This window comes from Gorilla gorilla, chromosome 2 (genome assembly GCF_029281585.2).
Source record: "Gorilla gorilla gorilla isolate KB3781 chromosome 2, NHGRI_mGorGor1-v2.1_pri, whole genome shotgun sequence".
NCBI classification, from domain to species: domain Eukaryota; kingdom Metazoa; phylum Chordata; class Mammalia; order Primates; family Hominidae; genus Gorilla; species Gorilla gorilla.
Window position 1 is genome coordinate 136,203,840 of NC_086017.1, and position 24,259 is coordinate 136,228,098.

At 39.1% G+C, this 24,259-nt stretch overlaps 1 protein-coding gene and 1 pseudogene across 3 annotated transcripts in view; both read right to left on the reverse strand.

Annotated features, from left to right (window-relative positions):
• Positions 1 to 24,259, reverse strand: part of ZNF148 (zinc finger protein 148) — a 148,293-nt gene that overhangs the window by 116,927 nt on the left and 7,107 nt on the right. The window lies entirely within an intron of this gene.
• LOC129532774 (dnaJ homolog subfamily B member 6-like) overlaps positions 1 to 24,259 on the reverse strand; it is a 30,235-nt pseudogene continuing 5,976 nt past the window's right edge.

Below are 24,259 nucleotides of genomic sequence, written 5' to 3' on the forward strand. Positions count from 1 at the left end.
GTTCATTTGAAATGTTCAAAAAAAAATGTTCCTGTTAATCTTCAAATTGTGCTTGTTATAGTTTAACAGTTCTGTTAAATGCATGCATTAAATTACTTGAGTTACCCAAGTGCAGCAGCTGCTCCTAACCGTGTATGGTTAAGGACTTTAACTGGCCATCTTCCTCAAATTCTATTCCTTCCTGACCATTCTCAACAATTCTCTTTGTAGTGATTTTTCTGCCATTAGCCATTTTAGTAGAACCTGATATCAATTTGGAAGTGCCCATCCCACTACCACCAAACGACACGGAAGAGAATGATGTGAAGCCCGCATGACCTAGTGACCTGAATGAAACAAATCTTGTATCAAAAGAAGAAAATCCACTTCCAAAAGATGGAAATCCACCGAATGTGGAAAAAATGACTCTGTCCCTTGGCCTCCTCAGGGACCCCATTCCAAAAAAAAGTCCTCAAAAGGGTCTTCAAAGAAGTCAAATAAAAATGGGTCCCTTCCACCAAAAAAATTCCCTGAAGACATCATCTGGTTTACAAAATGTGAAGCCAAACTCAAATGGACTGTCAAAATGACTTCCACCTCCTCCTCCACCATTTAATCCTTCTTTGCCACCATTTAATCCTGTCATAGATGTACCATCTTTTAGCATCTTACAGCACCTCACATGCCTCAGCCACTTGTTTTGATTTTCTCTCTGCTTCTTCTTTATTCTCAGGAATCTGGGTGCCACTTCAGTGCCAGTTTCCATTATGCTTTTTTAATATCCTTGGGTGAGGTATATCTCTGCACACCTAGAACTTCATAGTAATCCATCATGTTTTAGCAGATAGTTGGAAGAGGACTGAGGATGCAGGTGGCAGGCGATGGGACACAGGGGAAGTGGGGCAGTGGCCTGGATGCTCTGGGCTCTGGATCTCCTCTCGGCTAGCCTGAGTAGATTTTTTTTTTAATGGCCCAATTATATGTTGCTTGCAAGAAATTTAAATTCAGCAACATAACAAGTTAAAAGCACAAGAATGGAAAGACATGACAATAAATTTTTTAAAGCAGAGTGGCTACATTAATAACACAATCAACCAACATGGTCTTCTTGACATATGTAGAGAATATTCCACTCAATAACAGCAGAATACACATTTTTTTCAAGTACTCATGGAACATTCACCAAGGCCATAAAACAAACCTCAAAAAACTTAAAAGAACTGAAATGGTAACAGTGTATTTTCTAACCAGTAACTAGAAATCAATAACAGAAAGACAACAGGAAAATCTCTAAATAGAGCAATAAACAACACACTTTTAAAAAGTCCATGGATGAAAACAGAAGTCTCAAAATTTTTAAATATACATAAAAATAAATGAAAATAAAAACATAACACACATAAAAATACATGGGATGCAGCTAACAACAATCAGACGCACTAAATGCTTACATTAGAAATGAGGAAAGATGTCGAACCAGTAATTGAATTACCAAAAGAAACTAAAAAAGAGCAAAATGAAGCCAAAGCAAGAAGGAAGGAATTATTAAAAGAAGAAATAAAAGAGGAAAATAGAGAAAATCAATTAAGCAAAAAATTTGTAAGCCTCTATCAAAACTAACAACAGCAACAACAAAAAAAGACAAACAGAAGACACAAAACATCAGGTATGAAGCAGGACATCAGTACAGATCCTATAGCAGTTTTAAAAGAATATAAGGGAATACTACAAACAATTTTATGCTCTTAAATTTGACACCAACTTCACAAAACCACATTAGCAAAACACAACCAAGATGAAACAGAGAATATAAATAACCCCATAGCCATTAAATAAAACTGACTTCTTAATTTAAAAGCCCCCCCAACTGCTGCCAAAAAACAAAAAACAAAAAAAAACCTGCAGGCTCAGATGGCTTCACTGGTGAATTCTACCAAACATTTAATGAAGAATTAATACCAACTGTTCAAAAACTCTTCCCAAAACTTGGGGAGAATATTCTTCAACTCATTTTATGAGATCAGCATTACTGTTACCAACACAAGACAAAGACATCACAAGAAAAGAAAATGACAAGCCTATAACTCTTATAAATGTAGCTGCAAAAATCCTCAACAAAATACTAACCAAATCTACCAACACATAGAAAGGATTATGCATGACCATGTAGGATTTATCTCAGAAATGCAAGGTTGGCTTAAGATTTGAAAATCAATATAATACACCACATCAATAGAACAAAGTCCAAAAACTTTTATTTTTGGCAGATCATCTTAGATGAAGAAAAACATTTGATGAAATACAACACCATTTACACAATAAAAACACCCAACTAGGAAAGGGAACTTCCTCAACCTGATAAAGGCCATCTATGAAAAATCAAAGCTAATATCATATTCAAAAGTAAAATAATAAGTGCTTCCCCCTAAGATCAGAAAGAAGACAAGGATGTCTACTCTTGCTACTACTTCTGTTCAACACTACAGTAGAGGTTCTAGCAAGGTAAATGATATGATTTGGTTCTGTACCCCACCCAAATTTGATCTCGAATTGTAATCCCCACATATCAAGACAGGGACCTGTAATCCCCACGTGTCAAGGGAGGAAGATGATTGGATCACAGGAGCAGTTCCCCCATGCTATTCTCATGATAGTGAATGAGTTCCCACAAGATGTGATGGTTTTATAAGCAACTGGCATTTCCACTACTTGCATTTCTCTCTTCAGCCAACATGTGAAGAAGGTCCTTATTTCCCCTTCATCTTCTGCCATATTTGTAAGTTTCTTCAGGCCTCCCCAGCCAATTAAACCTCTTTATAAATTACCCAGTCTTGGGTATTTCTTTATAGCAGTATGAGAATGAACTAATCCCCAAAACTTACTGTAAATTTTGCTTAATTTACAGTAAATTAAGCAAAAAACTGAATTAAATGGCATTAATATTGGGAAAAAAAACTGTCTCTATTTCCAAATGACATGATCATATATATAGAAAACCCTATGGAATCCACTAAAGCTACTAGAATAAACAAGTTCACCAAGGATGCAAAATTTACAAAAATCAATTATATTTCTGTACACAAGCAATGAACAATTCAAAAATAAAATTAAGAAAATAATAAGCACTTATAATAGCAGGAAAAAAATAAAGTACTTGGTAATAAATTTAACAAAACAGGTACAAGACATGTACACTGAAAACTACAAAACATCCCTGAAAGAAATTAACAAAGACCTAAACAAACATCTAATGTTCATGGATTGAAAAATTTCATATTGTTAAGAGGAAAATACTTCATCAAATCACCTACTGATTCAGTGCAACTCATATCAAAACCCCAGAACCTTTATTTGCAGAAATGGACAAACTAATGCTAAAATTCATATGGAATTGCAAAGGACCAAGAAAATCCAAAACAATCTTGAAAGAAAAGAACAAAGTTAAAGGATGCATACATTCTGATTTTAAAACTAACAAAGCTACAGTAATCAAGACACTGTGGTACTGGCATGAAGATAAACATATAGATCAAGGAATAGAATTTAGAGTCCAGACTTAAATAACTACATTTATGGTCAATCTTTTTTGTTAAATTTTATATATTCTTTTTTTTTTTTTTTTTTCTGAGACAGGGTCCCGCTCTGTCGCCCAGGCTGGAGTGCAGTGGCACAATCTCAGCTCACTGCAAACTCCACCTCCTGGGTTCAAGTGATTCTCTTGCCTCAGCCTCCTAATTTTATGTATTCTTTTTATAGAGGTGGGGTCTCATTATGTTGCCCAGGCTGGACTCGAACTCCTGGGCTCAAAGATCCTCCTATCTCAGCCTCCCAAACAGCTGAGACTACAGGAGTGTGCCCACTGCACCAGGCTAAGTCAACCAATTTTTTGACACCAAGACAATTCAGTAGAGAAAGAAGTCTTTTCAACAAACCAGTGCTAGAACCAAGGAATATCTACATGCAAAAGAATGAAACTGGATACCTTCATCATTCCATATACAAATATTAACTCTAAATGGATTAAAGACCTGGCTCAGTGGCTCATGCCTGTTATCCCAGCAAACACAGGTGGATCATTTGAGCCCAGGAGCTTGAGACCAGCCTGGGCAACATGGCAAAATGTCGTTTCTACCAAAAAAAAAATACAAAAATTAGCTGGGCATGGTGGCATGTGCCATAGTCCCAGCTACTCGGGAGGCTGTAGCTGGAGGATTGCTTGAGCCTGGGAGATCAAGGCTGCAGTGAGCCTTGATCGTGCCACTGCACTCCAGCCTGGGTGACAGCAAGACCTTGTCTCCAAGAAAAAAAAAAAAATTAGTTAAATGAATTAAAGACCTATAAGTAACAGCTGAAGCTTCAAAAGTGTCAGAAGAAAAGTCTAGTGTGGTGGCGCATACCTAGAGTCCCAGCTACTCAGGAGGCTGAGACAGGAGGATCACTCGGGCCCGAGACGCCAAGGCTGCAGTGAGCTGTGATAGCACCACTGCACTCCAGCCCAGGAAAAAAAGCAAGACCCTGTCTCAAAAAAAAAAAAAAAAAAAAAAGCTATACAACAGCAACAGCATCAAAAACAATACTTAAACTTAACTAAGGAGGCAAAGACTTGTACACACTGAAAACTACAAAACACTGATGAAAGAAATTAAAGACACAAATAAATGGAAACACATCCCATGTTCATGGATTAGAAGACTTAATGTTAAAATGTCCATACTACTCACAGCGATGTACAGATTCAATACAATCTCAATGAAATCCCAATGGCATTTTTTACAGGAATACAAAAACAATCCTAAAACCCAAACAGAACCACAAAAGCCCCTGAATGTAGCCAAAACAATCTTGAAAAAGAACAACAAAGCTAAAGGCCTCACACTTCCTGATTTCAAAACATATTAAAACAGTATGGTACTGGCATAAAAACAAAACATACAGACCAATGGAACAGAACAGAAAGCCCAGAAATAAACCCAGGCATACAGAGGCAACTGATCTTCAAGAAAGGTGCCAAGAATCCACAACAGGAAAAGAACAGTCTCTTCAATAAATGGTACTGGGAAATCTGGGCAGCTATATGAAAAAGAATTGAAGTTTGACCCTCATTTTACACCATACATAAAAGTCAACTCAAAATAGATTAGAAACTTTAATAAGGCCTGAAACTGTAAAACTCCTAGAAGAAAACATGGGAGAAAAGCTTCATGACACAGCCATGATTTCTAGGATTTGACACCAAAAGCACGGGCAACAAGCGTAAAAACAGACAAGTGAGATTACATCAAGCTAAAAAGCTTCGCAGAGCAAACAGATCAATCAACAGAGCAACCAGGCAACTTATGAAATGGGAAAAAATATTTGCAACTACACATCTGCTAAGGGGCTAAAATCCACAATATACAAGGAACTCCTACAACTCAATAGCAAAAAATAACAAATAGCCTGCTTTTCAAATGGGCAAAGGACCTGAAAAAATATTTATTCAAAGACAACATACAAAAGGCCAACAGGTATATAAGCAGATGCTCACCATCAGTAATCATCAGGAATATGCAAATCAAACCACAATGAGATACCATCTCACACCAGTAAGAATGGCTATTATTAAAAATCATAAACTAACAGATGTTGGTGAGGTTGTGAAGAGAAGGGAACACTTAAATATTGCTGGTGGAAATGTAAATTAGTTCAGCCACTGTGGAAAACAACTTCAAGATTTCTCAAAAAACTTAAAACAGGCCAGATGTGGTGGTTTACACCTGTAATCCCAGCACTTCAGGAGGCTGAGGCAGGAGGATCACTTGAGTCCAGGAGTTTGAGGTTGCAGTGAGCTATGATCTCACCACTGCACTACAGCTCAGATGACAGAGCCAGACCCTGTCTCAAAAAACAAACAGACTTAAAACAGAGCTACTATTTGACCCCACAATCCCATTACTGGGTGTATATCCAAAAGAAAGAAATCATTATACCAAAAAGATACATGAACTTGTATGAACAACCATTATCCAAAAATAACAATAACAAGTATTGGCAAGGATGGAGAAATTGTAAACCCTGTGTACTGTTCATAGGAATGCAAAATGGTGCATAATATTTTTTTTTAAAGTTCAGAGGTTCCTCACAAAACTAAAAATAGAACTACTGTATGTTCCAGAAATCCCACTTGTGCATATTTATCCAAAATAATTGATAATGGGTTTTGGTTTTTTTTGTTTTGTTTTTTGAGACAGAGTCTCACTCTGTCACCCAGACTACAGTTCAGTGGCGCAATCTCAGCTTACTGCAATCTCCCGTCTCCCGGGTTCAAGTGATTCTCCCAACTCAGCCTCCCAAGTAGCTGAGACTACAGGCATGTGTCACCAGGCCCATCTAATTTTTTTTTGTATTTTTATTAGAGACAGGGTTTCACCATGTTGGCCAGGCGGGTCTCAAACTCCTGACCTCAAATGACCGGCCTGCCTTGGCCTCGGCCTCCCCAAGTGCTGGGATAACAGGCGTGAGCCACCACCATGGATTTTTGAGGAAATATTTGCACTCATGTTAACTACAGCAGTAGTCCCCAACCTATTTAGCACCAGGGACTGGTTTCATGGAAGACAATTTTTCAATGGGTCAGGGATGGTTTCAGGATGAAACTGTTCCACCTTAGATCATCAGGCATTAGATTCTCAAAAGGAGCATGTAAAACAGATTCCTCACCTGCGCTGTTAAAAATAGGCTTCACGCTCCTAAGAGAATGTAAGAGACTCTAATGCCACTGCTGATTTGACAGTAGGCAGAGCTCAGGCAGTAATGCTCACTCACCTGCCACTCACTTCCTGCTGTGCAGCCCAATCTGTAACAGGCCTCCGACTGGCAGCAGTCCATATATATATACATACACACAATGGAACATTATTCATCCTTAAAGAAGGAAATTCTATAACGTTGACAACATGGATGAACCTTAAGAACATTATAAGTGAAACAAGCCAGTCACAGGAGGCCAAATACTGTATGATTCCACTTTTATGAGGGATTTAAGATAAAGTAGTCAATCTCATAGGAGCAGAAAGTAAAACAACGGTTGCCAGGGGATGAGGGGAGGTAGAAATGAGGAGTTGAGGCTGGGTGTGGTGGCCCACACCTGTAATCCCAGCACTCTGAGTGACCAAGATGGGAGGATTGCTTGAAGCCAAGAGGTCGAGACTACAGTAAGCTGTGATCGCACCACTGCACTCCAGCCTGGGCAATAGAATGAGACCCAGTCTCTACAAAAATAATTTAAAAATTTAAAATTAGCCAGGCGTGGTGGCAGGTGCCTGTAGTCCTAGCTACTCAGAAGGCTGAGGCAAGAAGCTTGTTTAAGCCCAGAAGGTTGAGACTGCAATCTGTTACCATGCCACCGCACTCCGGCCTGGGCCACAGAGTGAGACCTTGTTCCTCAAAAAAAAAAAAAAAAAAAAGCGCAGTTGCTATTCAATGGGTATTGTTTAAGCCATCCAAAATGAAAACGTTCTAGAGATCTGCTGTACAACATTGTGCTTATAATTAACAATACTGTATTGCACACTTAGAAATTTGTTAAAAGGATAGGTCTCATATTATGTATTTTTTATTACAATAAGAAAATTTTAACTGTTATGCTTCAAAAGACACTATCAAGAAAGTGAAAACAACCCACAGAATTGGAGAAGATATATGCAAATCATTTACCTGATAAGTCTAACATCCAGAACATATAAAGAACTCTTAAAACCCAACAATAAAAAGACAACCCAACTAAAAAACAGGCAAAAGATCAGAAGACATTTCTCCAAAAAATACATACAAATGGCCAATAAGCAGATGAAATGATGCTCCACAGCATTAGCCAACAGAGACATGCTATTCAAACCATGAAATACTGCTTCACACCCACCAGCATAGCTATAATCAAAAAGACAGTATGAAGTGTTATCGAGGATATGGGGAAACTGGAACCCTCATATACTGCTGATAGAAATGTAAAATGGTAAAGCTGCTTTGAAACATAGTCTGGAAGTTACTCAAATGGTTAAACAGAGGTACCACATGACTCAGCAATTTTTCACTCTTACATACACATATACACAAAAGAAATGAAAACAAATGTTCACATAAAAACTCGCACATGGACGTTCACAGCAGCATTATTCATAATGGCCAAAAAAGCAAAGTGGAAACAACCCAACAACTGATGAATGAATACAAAAAAAAGTGGTAAACCCATATAATAGATTACTATTCAGCAATAAAAAGGAATGAACTGCTGACACATGCTACATCATGTAACATTACACTAAGTAAAAGAAGCCAGACAAAAAAGATCATCTACTTTATGATTCAATTCATATGAAATGTCCAGAACAGGCAAAGTCCTAGAGACTGAAAGTAGACTAGTAGTTGCCAGGGACGGGGAGGAAGAGGGAATGGAAATTGACTGCTAATGGGTAGTTTCTTTTTAGGGTGATGAAACTGTTCTAAAATTGATTATGCTGATGGCTGTATGCCTCTGTATGCTGAAAACAACTGAACTGTATAGCTTAAGTGGGTGAATTGTATGGTATATAAGTTATACCTCAATAACACTGTTTAAGGAAAACTATGATGGCTGGAATTTGCTTCAAAATAACATGGAAGATCTAAGTAAACGGAGAAATATCCTGTGGTCATGGACTGAAGGACCTCTATATTAAAAAAAAAAAAAAAAGATCTTCTCGGATTCAACTATAGGTTTATTCAATTCCTATCAAACTCCCAGCAAGATTTTTTTTGTAGATACAGATGTGATTATTCTAAAATTTATATGGAAAGAACAAGAGCTAAAACAATCTTGACAGAGAAGAATGAAGTGAGAGGAGGCACTCTACTCGATAAGACTCACTATAAAGCTATAATAATCAAGACAGCGTGGTACTGGAGGGAAGGCAGACACACTTATCAATGGAAGAGAATACAGAACCCCAAAACAGACCAATACAAATATGTTCAACTGATTTTTGAGCAGTTTGGAAGTTTTTTAAATAACTAAACATGTACTTGCCATACAACCCAGCAATCCCACTCTTGGGCATTTATCTCAAAGAAAGGAAAACTTTTGTTTACAATAAACACTGTACACAAATGTCCATAACCTCTTTATTCATAACAACAAAATACTGCAACATACTAAAAGTTCTTTAACAAGTGAATGGCTAAACAAAGTATGTATACAAAGTATACATACATAAACAAACTATGTCATTCTGGAAAGAACAAAACTATAGATAGTAAACAGTTTGCCAGGGTACAAAGAGGAGTGTTCGAATGGGGTGGGAATATAAAGGGATAGCAAGAGGAGTTTCCTTTGTGATGATGCAATAGTTCTGGATCTTGGTTTTGGTGGTAGTTACATGAATTTATATATGGGATAAAATTGCTAGAACTGTAAACACACAAAAATAAGTGCAGATTTAAAAAGCAGTGAAAATGATATAAATTCTGTAGTGTGGTTAACAGCAATATACCAATGCCAATTTCCTAGTTTTGATGTTTTACTAGAACTTTATTAAGATGTCTGGGTGAAGGGTACACAGGACTATGTACTAATTTTGCCACTTCCTGTGAGTCTATAATTTTTTCAAAATAAAGGTTTTTTCCTTTTTTTATATAGTAGGGACAGAGTTTCGCCATGTTTCCTAGGCTGTTCTTGAACTCCTGAGTTCAAGAGATTCACCTGCCTTGGTCTCCCATAGTGTAGGGATTACAGGCATGAGCCACTGTGCACAGCCCAGAATAAAGTTTAAAAAAAAAAATTAACATGTGAGGCCAGGTTCAGTGGTTCATGCTTGTAATCCCAGCACTTTGGGAGGCCAAAGCGGGAAGATCACGTGAGCCTAGGAGTTTGAGAACAGCCTGGGCAACATAGCAAGACCCCATCTCTATATAAAAACTAAAAAAAGAGAAGAGGAGAGAGGGGTAAGGTGGAGGTACAGATGACATAAGCTTAGCCATTAATTGCTATATGAGAGTTCATAATATTCTATTTTTCATCATTTACACGTTTTTCCATAATAAAAGGTTAATAAAAATATAAGAAAGCCATATGTCAAAATATTAAAAGCAGTTTCTCTTGATTCCATTTTTCTTTATGCTAATATGCATTTTAAGTTTTTTCTATTAAATAAATTTCTTACATAAAATTTAAATTTTAAATTTCAAAATTTTTTTAAATTTCAATGTCATATATAAATTTTTAAGGAAATCTTTGCTCATATTGTCTTTTTGGAGATGTTCACTGCTCCTGGGGCCACACAAATCACACTCAGACATTCAGAGCCTGGAAAACTCAGTTCACTTTTTTTGTTTTGTTTTTAGGAAAAAAAATTAAATATAAAAGAACCCCATTGAGGGAACACTTATTCTATTTTACGGAATTGTTGCCCAATTCTTTAAAAAATTAATTTAAAAAAGAACCCCATTGATACTTCTTCTGACAATACACTGCTTAAGCAATCTGAAAATATTTCATGTAAATATCCAATTTGTATTTCCCCAATTACATTTCACCTGAAGGTTCCAGTTATCTTTTTCTAAAATTAACTAGGGGGCCTTGCTATAACAGATTTACAATCAGCACAATAATTCACCACTTTAGTGATCCTCACACAACAGAACAAATGTGTTAAGTTCAAGACACCCTAAGATGTTTCAGTAATTCTGGTTGAGTTTGCATTCAAAATTTTGCCTAAGCTATCATAACTAACTTTAATTGTTTTGTTTTAAAAATTGTATGTGGTCTTTTTAAATTTTTCAGACATTTTCTTAAAAAGCAGCCACTGAAAAGTTTACAGTGGTAACAATACCATGCTGAAGAATTCAAAAATATGTGTGAATCTGAAAAAGCAACTAATTCACTGAAAGACAATAGTTCTCACAATGCGATTATTTAACATTGTAATTTGATTAAATTTATCTGTATCAAGCAAAAGTGATGCCACACCCTTTCCCTCAGCAATGATTTAAACTAAGAAGTAGAGGTAATAAGAGACCTGAGCTCTGCATTATCTGTCCAACCTTGGGTAAGTCACCATCTCTCCATAACTCAATGTCTTCATCTACATACTGAAGGAGTTATACTTGTTAATCTTCCAGCTCCACAATCCTGTGTTCTAATGTTCTAATATATACTTCATAACCTTTGACCCATGATCATTCTAATGACAACATTGGAAAAAGATTTATAATATACATGATATAGAGATATCAATTAGATTACAAATAACTTTCATAGGTTTAAATCATTTGGGAGAATGTTATTCTCAATACATCAGATCAGGGTTTTGTCAACATCAGCACTACTGACATTTTGCAGTGGATAATTTCTTTGTCATGGGGACTGTCATATACATTGTAGGAGGTTTATCTACCCACTAGATGCCAGTGGAACCCCCTCAGCGTGCTGACCAAAAATGTCTCCAGACGTTTGACAAAATCACGTCTGGTTTGAGAACTATTGCATTCGATTTAAAATGTCCAGGGTTTCCAGACAAGGGAAAAAGAAGAAGACTGTTTTTGTTTTGTGATATAGGAGGAATGGCATAAGAAAGGACAGGAATGTTTTCCAGCAAAACAAAAGGTCGGGCTGGGCACAGCGGTTCACATATGTAATCCTAGCACTTTGGGAGGCCGAGGCAGGAGGATAGCTTGAGGCCAGGTGTTTGAGACCAGCCTGCTCAACACAGTGAGACCCCAGTCTCTATTTAAAAAAAAAAAAATTGCAACTCACATACTAGAAAAAGGTACCCTCTTGTATGAGGCCTAATGAAAACATTAATTAAATATTGTTGTGTGTGGCTAATGTAGTAACAATGAGAATAAAAGTATATAAGCTATGGGGAAATCCATAGGTATTCCATCCATGCCTTGTAAAGAATCCTCAATAAAGAGGTCCAAAGGTTTTCAACAGAGATTAATGACATTAACTTAATTCCTCTTCTCCCTAGCATTTCAAGGAGGCTAAAAGTGCTCAAGTTACTTACTCCCTATTCTAACCACTGAGAACACTCGCATGAAAAACATATCTTCCCCCCGTTAAAAACCATAAGCATCTGCCTGTTGTAATCAAATGTAAATGTGGTACAAATCCCACTATAAGTACCACTGGGTAATATCCTCAAGTCCCCTGTTTTTAAAGAAAGGCCAAAGAAATCCAGTGTGGAGAAATTACTTTTAAATGTTTTAACAGAAAAGTAAACGTTCACACGTTCACTTTTTGGCTCAGCCATATTTTCCACCAAACAGACAAACACCCAGTTTCCTTAGTCTATTCTGGGATTGGTCACCAGACTGGGCATAAGAGACCCAGAGTCTATTCCAGCTCCAAAACAGACTGGTAATCTCAAGGAAATTATTCACTCAGGTTAAGGTTCTATACCTGTATCATGCTAACAATACTGAAAATCTGCCCAGAAACAAGCACAGAGAAACCCAGGACTTCCTCCTGCACCCAAAGGACAACTGCAAATATATTTTTAGATTTATTAAATCTAAAAATCTGAATAGGATTTTATTTATAGCAACATTTTAACATACTTGAAATTTCCAAACTGAGTGGTGCCTTTACCACTGCCCTCTATAAAATTAACAAACGCTCTTGCTTAATCACACCATGCCTAATTTTGCAAAATTCTTCATGTAAACTCAACAAATCACAATTATTATGTAAAAACAAAAAGCTGTTTTAAATGCAAGCTGTTGGAAAGAGCTTCAACTTTTGCATTTCCAACTCTAGCTTTCATTCTACTGCACAAGTAGTTCTTTCCTGGCCTCGTAAAAGGTGTTTCACAAAGTCTGGAGAGCAAAAGTTTGCCCCACAGCCCAATTCTGGAAAGGCCTTAGGACTGTTCTTACCACTAGACAGGCAGGGTTTTTTAATATAAGGATACAGGTGTACATTTTTTGCTCTTAATACCCAGTAAAAAGCTGTCTAGTAAAGCACGTTACCTGCTGACCTTTTCACAGACATGAAACTGTAAACACAATGCAGTTCAACAGAAGATTTGTAAAAGAGGAATAAGAGGAAAAACGGGTGTCCATCATCAGCCTTCGGCGGCCCCCCCCGCTGTCTGGCGGACACTTGTTAGTGGCTGCAGAGAAGCCACTCACAAAGTTTCCCATCCCGCTGAGGGAAGGGGTCCTGACTGCGCCAGCGGGACAGGCCCAGAAGGCGCGGTATCTGGGAGGTCCGGCCGCCGCAGACGACCCCGCCGAGGCCCCAAGTGCGCCAGCTTCTCCGCGCCCCTCCGCCTCCTCCTCCTCCTCCTCCCTGCAGAGGGGCGCACGCGCACAGACACACACACACACACGCACGCACGCACTTACACACAAAAGGAAGTCATGGAAGGTGCTGGTCCCTGCATACAGGCACACTCGCGCGGGACACACACACACACCCCCCAAAAAGAGGCGTGCGGGGTTCGCCAGACGGTGGGCAAAAGCCCGTCCCCCCCCCCCTTCCAGGGCCTGCTCACTTCAGGGAGCTCCCACTCGCCCAGCCATGGGCCAAGAGTGCACGGACCCAGGCGGGCGGCAGCCCACCCGCCACCACGCAGCTCCACTTCGCTGTTCCACAGCCACCAACCGCACAGCCGCCACAGTCCCGCCCGCGCAGCTGGCCCAGTCGGGCCTGGGCTGCAAAAACCCAGGGAATATGAGGGCTCCCTACTTCCAAGTTTCTTTAATAAAAATATTACATTTAATGATGCTTGTCAATATCCTCACCCCTACAAACCAAGGCCTGTTTAAGCCCCTTTCCTTGAAGAACCAGTTATCAATAGTATCCAACAAAACGCTGCAGAACACAGCTTTGTATTATCACACAGCCTGACAGTAAGAAATCTCTTTCAGTAGCCTCCGCCTTAATCCTTCCTCTTACTCTCTAACTTTTCCACACCCTAATTTACTCATTTTAGTTTTTCCTTGCCTTGCTGTTTTACATTGTTCCCAAAAGAAATCTTCTCTAAACCATCTTTCCATTTTACTTTTCTAATACTTGAAGTAACAAGCTTCATAAATCGGACCGGCGCGGGGACTCAGGCCTGTAATCCCAGCACTTTGGGAGGCTGAGGCGAGCGGATCACGTGAAGTCAGGAGTTCGAGACCAGCCTATCCAAAATGGTGAAACCTCATCTCTACTAAAAATACAAAAAATTAGCCGGGTGTGGTGGCGGGCACCTGTAATCCCAGTTATTCAGGAGGCTGAGACAGGAGAATCGCTTGAACCCAAAAGGCAGAGGTTGCAGTGAGGCGTGATAACGCCACTGCACTCCACTCTGGGCAACAGAGCAAGACGCCATCTCAAAAAAGAAAAAGAAAAAAAAAGCTTCATAAATCACTTCCATGATATCTCCCACTTTAGCTATTCAAAAATCTCTCCACAACTTTTATAATTTTTATCAGCTCCTACCAAATCAATTCATAAATAACTTTCTCAAACACTGTGTTTTTCTTGTCTGTTCTCATTTCCTCAAAGCTAACACTCTCCAACTTACACAAATTTGCCCCAAACTGCCATCAAAGTTTGTGCATCTATTCCAGAAGCCCCCATGGCTACAGAAAAATCTATTTCCTAGGCTCATCCCCAAAACCTTGAAAATGACCTTTCCAAATATTCTGTAACAATTCATTTAACTCATTCATAACTCAAAACTAGTTCCACTACTAGTCCCACTTCCCTTAAAACTAATTATATAACCTAATCAAATAAACAAATTCTAATATTATATGTATCTACACATACAGGTGTGTACATATGACAAGCACACATATACAGGGGCCTGCAGAACAGCAAGTGTGCATTTCATTCTAATCTCTTGGATATTGGCTCTTCTCAATTTTACAGGGAAAACTTCTCCATGCCACCCTAGATGTTCAAAGGTCAAACCCCTATATTGTGAAGACATTTATCTATGTTGAATTAATATAGTTATCATTTAAAACACACTTCTCTCCATGTCTACTATAAACCTTCCCATCACCTTCTTTAAGATACTCATCATTGGCCTAACCCACACAATCCACCCAAATATTCAGAATATGCTCTCCCTCAACAAGGTCCAGTCTGAGGCACATCCTAAAAACAACTCTAGACTGAATCAGGCAGGGCTGCTACATGATGGTACAGCCAAGTTTCATGAGTTGAGCAAAGTGAGAACCCTGGGCCCTCTCAGGCCTTCAACACTCTGAGTCTCCAGAGATCTTTCATTATTAAATTTGGTGGCTAAATAGATGTAGAAGTTAAGGCAGGAAGAAAGTGATGAAAGCCCAGGGCTAAATCCTGGAACTAATCCTGAAGCAAAGCTACACTAGGATGGAACACCAATACTACGTATTTTGTGCCTTGTCATATTTTTCTCACTGCCATTTCATGTTTCTATATTAAATATGCTTTCTCTCTCTCTCTCTCTGAAACATGAACATCAAAAACTCTGATATGGGCCATGCACAGTGGCTCATGTCTATAATCCCAGCACTTCAGGATTATTAAAGTCATTATAGACAAAAAAGAAAGTAAAGAGTCCACTTTAGTTCCCTTAAGACATCTCATTCTTACCATGTGCCCCATTCTTCCACATTTTACCCTAATCTCTTTACTTATGCAAGTTTTTGCCAGTTTTTGCAAACAGAAAACATGATATGGTTTTCAAGCACACAAATAGAGATCTCAATGTCTCTATCACTGACAATATTTTTTTAAAAGCTGGCATGACATACTGCTACCTTTTATCATGGGTGGCATAGACTGTTCTTATTTGCACAGAGAAAGAATAGGTTTCTGACATCAGTTATTTCCTGCTCACTTCAGCGAGCGCCCCCCTGCCTGCCCTGCCATGGGCCAAGAGCACACAGACCCAAGTGGGCGGCAGCCCACCCGCCACCATGCAGCTCCACACCGCTGCTCCGCCAACTGCTAAGTGCACCGCCAGCACAGGCCCGCCCATGCAGCTGGCACAACTGGGCCTGGGCTGCAAAAGCCCAGGGAATACGAGGGCTCCCTACTTCCCAGTTTAATAAAAATATTACACTTAATGATGCTTGTCAATATCCTCGCCCCTACAAACCATGGCCTGTTTAAACCCCTTTCCATATGTTCTCTCCATATTTTCTCTGCCGCAAGCTACTCCCTCCTCTCTTATGCCTACAACTTCAACTTCCTCATTCATTTCCAGTCCATCTATTTACTAGATCCTATCAGCTTCTCCATGTTCTATTGTCAACAAACAATAGAACATCTTTTGTCTTTTACCTTCATCTTTTTTTGTAGACAGGGTTTTTGTATTTTTTTGATTTTTTTAGACAGGGTCTCACTCTGTGGCCCAAGCTGAGCGCAGTGGTGCAATCATGGCTCACTGCAGCCTTGACTTCCAGGGCTCAAGTGATTCTCCCATCTCAGCCTCCTGAGTAACTGGAACTATAGGTGTGCACCACCATGCCCAGCTAAATTTTTATTTTTGTGTAGAGACAGGGTTTCCCTATGTTGCCCAGGCTGGTCTCGAACTCCTGAGCTCAAGTGATCCTCCTGCCCCTGCCTCCCAAATCACTGGGATTACAGGTGTGAGCCATCATACTCAGCTTACCTTATCTTTAATACACCTCCGCCTCATCTTTTGTTTCCAATGTCTCATTTCTTAACCCACAAATATCTTTCAGCTAAATTTATATCAGTATATTACACATGAATGGTTATGATTTTGCAAGTATTATTTATTTTATAAACAAACTGTTGGGAGGCCAAGGAGGGAAGATCGCTTGAGACCAGAAGTTTAAGACCAGCCTGGGCAACATAGGAAGACCACATCTCTTTAAAAAAAATAAATAAAAATTAAAATTAAAAAATTAAAAAATATATATATACATATATATAGAAAAGAAAAGCCAGGTATGGTGGTACACATATGTAATCCCAACTACTCTGAAGGCTGAGGCAGGAGAATTGCTTGAGCCCAGGAGGCAAGGCTGCAGTGAGCCATGACTGGACCACTGCACTCCAGCCTGGGTAACAGAGAAGACCCTGTCTGAAAAATTAAAAAATAATAATAATAATAAGAGAACTGGTAAATGTAACAAATCTAGCTATTTTTCTCAATTCCCGTGGCTCAATGATTCCAATCACTATCAACTCTTGCCCAATTATTGTGACCACCTGTCTCATCTTACCTGGCTTTTCCTGGACAATCTGCTTCTCTCATGACTAGCTATATCATTCTCCTACTCCTTCAGCTTGATAAAAAAGGACTTGCTGCTTCTTGCTCCCCAGGACCACTCCCTGTTATCCTATCACTAAAAAATCGCTTGGGAGTCACATTACTCACTGAAACCATTCCTTCTGCAACATCTACCAACCTCCAGAACACCCTCCTATTTTCCCTACCCAATGACTTCAATTCTACTTGCTCCCAAATTCAGCCATTATTCTCAATGACTTCAACAAAGATGCTCAAGAACTTTCTACACCCTGACCTTCAAAAACTCCTAAGACCTTCATCTGCACTTCAGCTAGCCACAAAGAAACAAAACAGAGCCATCAACTGAAAAGTGCTAGGCCGGGTGTGGTGGCTCACGTCTGTAATCCCAACACTTTAGGACGCCAAAGCAGGTGGATCACTTGAGGTCAGGAGTTCGACACCAGGCCTGGCCAACATGATGAAACCTTGTCTCCATTAAAAATACAGAAAATTAGCCGGACATGGCGGCTCATGCCTTAATCCCAGCTACTTGGGTGGTTGAGGCAGGAGAATCACTTGAACCTGGGAGGCAGAGGCTGCAGTGAGCCAAGATTATGCCACTATACTGCAGCCTGGGTGACAGAGCGAGACCCTGTCTCAAAAAAAAAAATAGTTACAATCCACTAAGATTGTAACTTCAGAGACCACCCCCCTTTTCTTTATCCACAACTACTTTATATTCTAGTTGTAGACCTGCTCTTTACCTCCACTTGGCTTTATTGTCTCCCTATATAATTTAAAGCTGTCCAACAGCCATTTTAACACTGTCCTCACCAGAATATCATGACCTTCCATTATTCTCACTATGCATCTCCCCAGTGATAGACAATCCTCACCATCTGTTTTCTCCAAGCCCACGCACTGGGTGTTAAGCACCACCAGAAAGCTATGAAATCTTCCACAACAGATTTATTCTAAATACAACTCTCCATCTCATTGACTAATCCAAATCATTTTCATATTTAAATCCCTAATCCCAACAAATACTCGAACCCTTCTATCAAATTCCCTCAAATCACACCTTCTCCACCTGTAATCAAATCCTCTTCACAGCTTCTAAAATGCTGTATCTTCATCCATCTGTTACTTCTTGCCTCCAGTTTTAGAACAAGAGTTGTTGTTCTTCCTTCTCAAACTAAACTTCTTTAATCAATTCCTGTATTTATTGCTTCCATATTCTTCCAACCCACTCAGTAAACCACCATGCACCCTGGTCTCTGAACTGCTCTCTTGAAGACCACAAAAAAAAAAAAAAACAACTAAAAAATCTATGTTCCAAATCGTATGATCCCCCACCAAAGTCCTTACCCTTTTTTTGTTTTTGTTTTTGTTTTTGTTTTTTTGAGACGGGCTCTTACTCTGTCACCCAGGCTGAAGTGCAGTGGTGCAATACCAGCTCACTGCAACCTCCGCCTCCCAAGCTCAAGTGATCCTCCCACCTCAGCCCCCCAAGTAGCTGGGACTACAAGTGCACGCCACCACACCCAGCAAAGTTTGTTATCTTTTGTAGAGATGAGGTTTCATCATGTTGCCCAGCATAGTCTCGAACTCCTGAGCTCAAGCAATATGCCCACCTCAGCCTCCCAAAGTGCTGAAATAACAGGTATGAGCCACCATGCTCGGCCAGTCCTTACCCTCTTTTTGGCAATGACACTTAAGCTACCCACCTTGCTTTATGTCACTGTAATGATTCTACTCTGACCTCTCTGGTTGTTTCTTCTATCTGAAATCACTGCTGCTCTTCCTAGCCCAAATTGTGGATATTTTCCCAAGGTCTGACCTGGAGCCTCCTGTAATTCTCAGCCACTGAGGGTCTCATCCCTCACCACTGTTTCTACATTTTCATTCTTCATATGGCTATCTTCCCCCAGCTACCCAAAATAATCTTTAAACCATCACCCTCTCCTACAATCCAATTTACTCCTGAGGAATTAGAATATATAATGATTTCTTTTTAACTAGAATTGGAATGCATAATGATTTCTTTTTAACTAGATTGTTCAACTATTACTTCAATTAACACTTCAATTATCAGTCCAAATAATTTCATAACCGTCAGTGCCCTAACTAAATCCAGAATTAGTAGCTATGTAATTATCAACTCTATGTATGTATTCCCAACTCTATATTGGACTTCTTTTCTTAGCTCCAATCCAGTACTGATGCCTCACACACAGGTCAATGTGTCTTAAAACCCCAAAACAGTTCTGCTAAGTGATCTAATAATTTCTATTAATGGCACCATCAATCTCAGTCACCCAGATTAAAAGCCCTAGAGCTTTTCTTCAGTTTTCTTTTTCTCTACTGTTTCCCAAAAGCCTATCTGCCATCAAACCTTCCCATTCTTTCTTTGAGGTATTTCTTATAGCTATCCCTCTCCTTTTATTCCCACTATGACTACCCAACTTATACCCTCAATACTTCACACTTTTTTTTTTTTTTTTTTTTTTTTTTGAGACAGGGTATCCCTCTGTCACCCAGGCTGGAGTGTAGATTTCAGCTCACTGCAACCTCTGCCTTCTGGGTTCAAGTGATTCTCCTGCCTCAGCCTCCCGTACAGCTGGAACTACAGGCATGTGCCACCATGCCCGCTAATTTTTTTATCTTTATAGAGACAAGGTTTCGCCATGTTGCCTAGGCTGGTCTCAAACTCCTGAGCTCAAGCAATCTGCCTGCCTCAGCCTCCCAAAATGCTGAGATTACAGGCATAAGCCACTGTGTCCAGCCTACTTCACACTTTTTCCTAACTTTGTCTCCCAGTCACCAGGTTCTCTTCATTACAAAAAAAGAAAGGTCACCAGATTAGTATTCTTAAATAGACTCTTATTTACCCGTTCAAAAATCAACACTGGTTCTCCACTGCATACTGACTTAAGTTAAAACTCCTCAGACTTCAGCCAGGTATGGTGGCTCATGCCTGTAATCCCAGCACTCTGGGAGACCGAGGTCGGCAGATCACTTGAGGTGAGGAGTTTGAGAACAGCCTGGCCAATATGGCAAAACCCTGTCTCTACTAAAAATGCAAAAATTAGCTGGGAGTGGTGTCACATGCCTGTAATCCTGGCTACTAGGGTGGCTAAGGTAGGAGAATAGCTTGAACCCAGAAGGCGGAGGTTGCAGTGAACAGACATCGCACCACTCCAGCCTGGGTGAGTGAGACTCTGCCTGAAAAAAACAAACAAAACTCCTCAGACTTCAAAAAACTTGAAACCATCCAATAATCATGGAATAGATAAATACACTGTGGTATATTCATATGATAGAATACCACACAGCAATGAAAAAAGAATAAACTGCCAAACATAACATGGATAAAACTCACAGACATGCTCCTTGAGAAAAAGGAACTAGACACAGAAATTGGGTTCCACTTATACAAAATTCAAAAACACACAACACTACTCTGTTATGACAAAAGTCAGAATAATAGTCATTTTTGGTTGGATGAGATATCAGCTTGGAAATGGCACATGAGGCATCCTTCTGGAAGCCGGAAATGTCCTGTATATTGAACTGGGTGGTGGCTACATAAATTTATACCTAAGTGCCCTTAAGATTGGAGCACTTTACTGTATATATCTCAATAAATACATTTTCAAAATCCAAGTTAGCCTGAATTTTTGAGATAGTCTGCCTACTTTCCAGCTTTATTTCCCTCCATTCCTCAACATGAACCCTAAATTATAGCTAATCTAGACCACCAACCCCTAAACATACCCTGAACTTTGCTCACTGTCACTCATATCACTCCTTCTTCTAGGAAAGCCAACCCTCACCTTCTTGCCTATTATCTTATTTATCCTTCAAGGTCTAAGCTTCGCACCAATTTCTCCACAAAGCCAACCTTGAACAAACCTGCCACAGTACTTGTGTCATAGATGGATGTGTATATTTTGTCCCTGGATAAATTCCTGAAGAACACGGACTGTGTCATATATAAACATGTATCCTTCACACTCCCTACCGTAGAACCTTGCACATGGTAAATATAAAAATATACCCTGAATGAATAAATTCTGGCAGTCCATTGCATACAGTAAATATAAAAATATACCCTGAATGAATAAATTCTGGCAGTCCATCAAAGTATCCTCCAGTCTAACCCTCCTTCTCATACCCACCCATCACTGCTTCTACTCACAATTCATCCCACAGTTCACGTAGTTTCTATCATTCAACAAATAATTGAGCACCTACTACATGAAAGAAACTAAAACTATACTCTAATGTACTGCACTAAACTACCCAAAAATAGAATCCAATTTCAGCTGCTGCCATTTGAATATTTCTACAACTCTAAATTTCCAGTCAGCCAGGCATGGTGGCTCACACCTGTAATCCCAACACTTTGGGAAGCTGAGGGAGGGGATCACTGGAGCCCAAGAGTTTGAGCTCAGCCCAGGCAACATGGCGAGACCACATCTCTACAAAACAAATTGAAAATTAGCCAGGCGTGGTGGCACATGCCTGTGGTCCCAGGTACTCAGAAGGCTGAGGAAAGAGGATCACTTGAATCCACGAGGTAGAGGCTGCAGTGAGCTGCTGCGTTCACACAACTGCATTCCAGCCTGGGCAACAGATCAAGAGCCTCACGTTTGTTCATTCAATAATAAATAAATAAATAGCCTATTTCTAGTCATCTTCCCCTCTTCCCTACCTCCAACTGCATTCCACTCCCATATTCTAATCCTACTGCTATCAAACTAATTCAAGCCCTTCTTAATATCTCCAGTAGCCACCTAACTGGTCTTTTTGTTTTCTAATTGGTCTTTTCACATACAATCTTACTCTACCACCACATTACCCGCAATCTATCCAGTAAGGTATAGCTATTGCCAGCTATCTAATATACAGTCCTTGGCTCAATTCTCTACTCAGAAAAGTTCAACAGCTATACACTAATGATCTATGCTAACATACTTTAATCATATGTTAACATACTTTAATTCTCACATCCTCACCATAACCCTTGCCAGGAAAGTATGATTATCAATTTTATGAGAAAATGGAAACTCAGAAAGGAAATAATTCTCCATAATCATACAGTGGGTAAATAGAAGAGCCAAGACTAAAACCCAGCTTCTGTTTGCTTACCAAGCACAACACTACATCATATCAAATACAAACTACTTAGCTTAGCTTTCAAGGCCATCCATTTTCAACCCAACCCCAACTGACTCTCCTACCTTGTATTATACCTTATTCATGAACTCTCTGCGTTCCAAACTATAGATTGTGATTAATTATTTTGTCGGTCATGAAATCAGTTTAATGAGTGACAATCAGTTTTTTTTTCTTCCCCCTTGGCCAGCTTTTTCCTTTTTAGTCAAACAAAATAGATAACATCCAATTGCACCTACCATTGTTAAGGACAGTTACTGTATTATGAAACTTCTTGTTTTACCCACACACAAACACTCATACATGCATATATTAGATAGAAGTGTGACATGTATTTCTTACTATAGGTCATAGTTTAAAAATTAAAACCTAACTCACCATTCCCCACATCTCCTGGGCTTCTCACCTCCAAGCCTTTGCTTACGCTAATCTCTCAGGCAGGAATACTCTCTTTCAGTAATCTTTGCCAATCAAAATCCTATCAATCCAAAACTTAAAAAAAAAAAATCTTATCAATCCCTTCAAAGACTAGCTAAAATTCCACTTTTATGCCTTTAAAATTCTGTCTCAGGTTTTCCCCTAATCAAATGCATTTTCTGCCTTTTAAATTCAGTAATATTTGGTATATTTGTGACTCAGATATATTTGTGATTATAGTACAGGTATTTGTGCACAAGTCCAGCTGCCCTACCACAATATAAATCCCAAAGGTTTTATTCCTGACAGCAAAGCATTATATGCTTTTGCATATAACAAATGTGCATTATCTGTTAAATAAAGAAAACTCATCCCATCATTTTCTGAAACCTTGTTATAAATCAACATAATTTAATAACTTCTACTATATTCCATACTTCTGTTGACTCTTATCCTTCAAATAGCCTTACCATCTTCCTCCTCAAAACAGCCCTCTCAAATAATCCTCTTTACCTTCCATCTTCTCATGCTTTCCTCCAAAGATAGCCTGTCATATTTCAGTAATCTTTTCCCTCCTTCAGAATCATGCTTTCTATCAGATACCACCTTTCCTTCCCCATCTGCTTATCTTCTACCTTATTCCTAGTTCTCTAACACCGATACACATTGATCTATATTCTTTAAACAGATTTTTCTTTTCTTCATCATCTCTTTAACCAGATTTATTGAATTATTTCAATTCATTGCTAGTGCATATAGTTTGGCAGCCCTGTTAAGTCCTTTGTAGAAAAAGGCAGGTTATGAATAAATGAAAAAGAAACATAAAACATACAGACAATTCAGATCTCCTAAATTATCTCAAATATCTCATTCATTCATTCATTCATTCATTCAACAAGCTCGTGTCTACTGGACACATGCCCTCAGTTCTGTCTATTCTATTCCGTAATTCAGAAAGCAGCTTTGAGAAAAGCATGCAGGAAAATGCCAGGATAACAGGGCCAAGTTGACTCATGCTCTTCTCTCATGAAGGCCAAGTAATTTGTGGGGTACAGGCTCATAAAAGAACAACTAAAAGTTACACTATACAAAGATGGAAAACAGACCCTATAGTTGTTTCAGGGGGCTCAACATCTACCAAAAAATGTGAATCTGAAAGGAACAAACCAGTAGGAGTAGCTAAAATGAAACAGGCAGAAAGCATTCAGACAAAAATAGATCCAGACTCTAGGTTCACTTTAGGGCTGCAAGAGGAATTTGGAGTCATTTAGTTCCTCTCTGAGATCCCTAAGGAATCTTTTCAAATATAAGTATGCTTCACTTAAATCATTTCACCAAACCTTAGCCAATGTTCATTTCTCCATTCCCTGAACTCCTACAGCACTTACTGTCTGTAAAACTCATTTGTGAACTTAAACTATCTTGCTCAAGGTAATAAAATTATTAACAAACATACTCAGAATTTATTTCATCTGAGA